The sequence below is a fragment of the Triticum dicoccoides genome, chromosome 1B (genome assembly GCF_002162155.2).
Source record: "Triticum dicoccoides isolate Atlit2015 ecotype Zavitan chromosome 1B, WEW_v2.0, whole genome shotgun sequence".
NCBI classification, from domain to species: Eukaryota; Viridiplantae; Streptophyta; class Magnoliopsida; order Poales; family Poaceae; genus Triticum; species Triticum dicoccoides.
In genome coordinates, this window is record NC_041381.1 from 412,254,927 (window position 1) to 412,258,015 (window position 3,089).

At 45.5% G+C, this 3,089-nt stretch overlaps 1 long non-coding RNA gene across 1 annotated transcript; it reads left to right on the plus strand.

Annotated features, from left to right (window-relative positions):
* The first annotated feature begins 916 nt into the window (after nt 1-916).
* Nucleotides 917-2,816, plus strand: LOC119338211. The gene is made up of 3 exons (XR_005163838.1): nt 917-1,361; nt 1,493-1,554; nt 1,665-2,816. It is a non-coding gene; the product is annotated as an uncharacterized LOC119338211 (long non-coding RNA).
* Nucleotides 2,817-3,089: the final 273 nt, after the last annotated feature.

The following is a 3,089-nucleotide window of genomic DNA, read 5'->3' on the forward strand; positions in this document are numbered from 1 at the left end:
GCTTGCAGCATCACCCTCGATGCCTCCTTTGCGACCAGGCCGTGGAAACTATCCAGCACCTGCTGCTGACCTGCCCCTTTGCACGTCAGACCTGGCACATTGTCCTTGATTGGTTGATTATTTCGGTCCAAATCCCCGATCAGGAGCACACGGTCACGGAGTGGTGGCTGGGCGCGAAAGAGCTCGCGCCGCCGGCGCATCGGAAGGCCCTCAAATCCATCGCGCTTCTTGTGCCCTGGATGCTCTGGAAGCACAGGAACGCCTGTGTCTTCGACAACGCCACGCCATCCATCGAATCACTAGTGGTTAGGATCAAGGACGAGGCCCGGTGTTGGGCTGAAGCAGGAGCCCAGGGACTTCGGGTTGTTCTGCCCACAACCTGGGATGTCCACTGATTTTGTGCTTTTCTTTGTACTGCTCACCTCCTAGGAGGATTGGTCTACCTTTTCCATGAAATGAAATGCAAAGGTCCTTTGCGTTTTCTCGAAAAAAGGTACTGTAAATCAAGTGACATCTTTTTTTCTGCTGTTTTCTTTCTACAGTTTTTATATATACTGCATGTATTTGGTTGTATATGTAGGACATGTATAATACGTCTTATGCATTTGATTGTATGCCACATTTTCAGGATGACTTCGACTAAGGGAAGATTTCCTAGATGGCCATAAATAATGTCTGATGGGGTTGTTGGTCTTCAATTATTCTCACTTTAACGTCCATGTGATGCTATACTTTGAAAGGGCATGTAGAACGCCTTGCACTAGCTATAATTATCTCTACTATTAAAGGGCAATCTGCCGTCGTTGTGATGGTTTGACCTCGACCCCACGAGCGATAACCATCGACAAAAAATAAACTCTCCGCGTCTGGCGAGGGCCACGATCGCTCCCCCATTCAACACGCAAATGTAAAAAAAGAGCAGCGCTAAAATAGCCGCCACGAGTAAACAAACCCACGCACGCACGATCCTCTACGAGGCTCCCACGATCCCCTCCATCGTGACCCCCTTCCTCCGTCCTCTCTGCCCTTTCATGTGGTTGCTCCCCCATTCCCACCCATGACGCGTCCGGAGGAGATGATGGAGAAAGAGAGGGAGGATGAGTAGGTACAGGGCGGCGGCGGCGGCGGCAGTGGAAATCCGACCTTCTCAAGAGCGGGCGTCCATGAGCACCTCAACACGCTCCAAGCCGTGTAGGTCGCCAACGTCGAGCGCCTCCGCCTCATGGACGCCGCGCCCTAGGGCGTGAGCAAGCACGATCCCGATCTCCGCGTGGCACTTGTCGTCTTTCGGCATCACGGACATCGCGCCAATGACGACGACACCGTGGAAGACGCCGCCTACCGGCCTACGAAGACAGGAAGTAGGTGTTACCTGACCTAGCTTCTCATATGAATTCATCTCTTATTTGTTTGTTCCCAAGTTGTGTTTCTACCTGAAAGTAGAGGGTTGTAGAGGGTTGATTTATGACCCTGATAGTGGTTCCTGTTTCAGATCCTTAACATCCTATAAGCAGCATCAACCTGGACTGGATGTGCATCTCTCTAATTTACGTGGTATACAAAATTGGCATCTGGATGGTTCATGATTCCATGGAGTAGTATATAATTGGTCGTTTCATATATTTATTCACTCCACCCTGCCACATCCTGGACAACTTCTGTAGGGAAGCAGCTGCATATATACCGGCTGCAGCGGCAACGCGTGATGGAAAGGACGAGCGAGCATACCAGGGGTAATCACAGGCTGTGTGGACGACACGAAGGCCTAACAGCTGCGGACGCATGCAGGAACAAATGCGGACGACATGATGCTGGTCAAGGACAAGCACATCAAGGAGCTCGTTCCCATGAAGTACATCAAGAAGGCAAGAACGTATGTGTGTCCTGTTTTTTTGCTTCTTTCCCGTTGTGCTTAGTTTTAGGATTTGGTCATCGCGGGTTCAGCAAATCATCTTGCTGGTGGAGTTGGTTCCTTAGTGATGAATTAATCCTCGACTGAAGCGTGGTGACTATTGCTACAGGATTGCCAACAGTTTTACTTCAGTAAAGTTTCCTTACATTCAACGTAAAATGTGTTGCTTAGTTAAATTAGCAGCATGTATGTAGAGGTATGTTTATATTCTAGAAATTTGCAGCTCATACACATGTTTATTTTATTAACTGCACAAATTTACCAGCTCATATTTAGTGTCCAGGTATTGATATTTCATACACCAACATTGACCCTGCAAAAAGGTACAAAAGACCTTGTATTTTGACTGTCAAATACCATATGCATCGTTTCACTGGCAAATTGACCAAGCATCTTTTATCGTGTTCTCATTATTATTTGTACACTAATGCAATTCTATCTCGTTTCGGTAAGGATCTGGAGGTGGAGGGCAGCATCAACAGCCATGTTCTGCTTTCAAGTAGCCACTGAGCCTTGCTAGAAGATGGATGTACCTCATGCAATTAACTGGCTCTTAGTATCCAAAGCTAGATATTGTGGTTTGCAAATAATAAATCTTATAATTTGTAGTATTGTGTTATCCCTGCAGGTTACACAGTTAATTGTTTGTAGTTGCCTTGAAGAAATATCCATCTTCTTGATAGCTATACTCAGGACCTTACCTTCTCCCCTTATATGTGTGAATAGTTTGAGCATTATTTCACATCATAGCCATTGAGAGAGGAGAAAGAAAAAATATGTATGAATTAGTTTTATTGTTAGTGTCATTTATATTATCAGCAGTTTTTGTGATAATATAAATGCATAGCATGTCCATCACCACAGAAACGAAGCAAGGAATCAATATGTTTGACGCCCTCGTCGATTGATTCCTTGCTTCGTTTCTGTGGTGATGGACATGCTATGCATTTCATATACTCTGTTCTGATTTTGAATGTGAGCACTGCATGTTGCTGTATTGAAATACTAATGGAAACATTTCAAAGCCACTCTCTTGAAAACCTGGATGTGAGGCTTCTGTACCTTCTTTTTCGTTTTCCTTTTTTGCTTCCCACCTCCCATTATATTAAGATACAGAGCTAGCTCAAAATTTGGTTTATCTATCTGTCTCCTTTTCCTCTGAAGATACTGAGGAAAA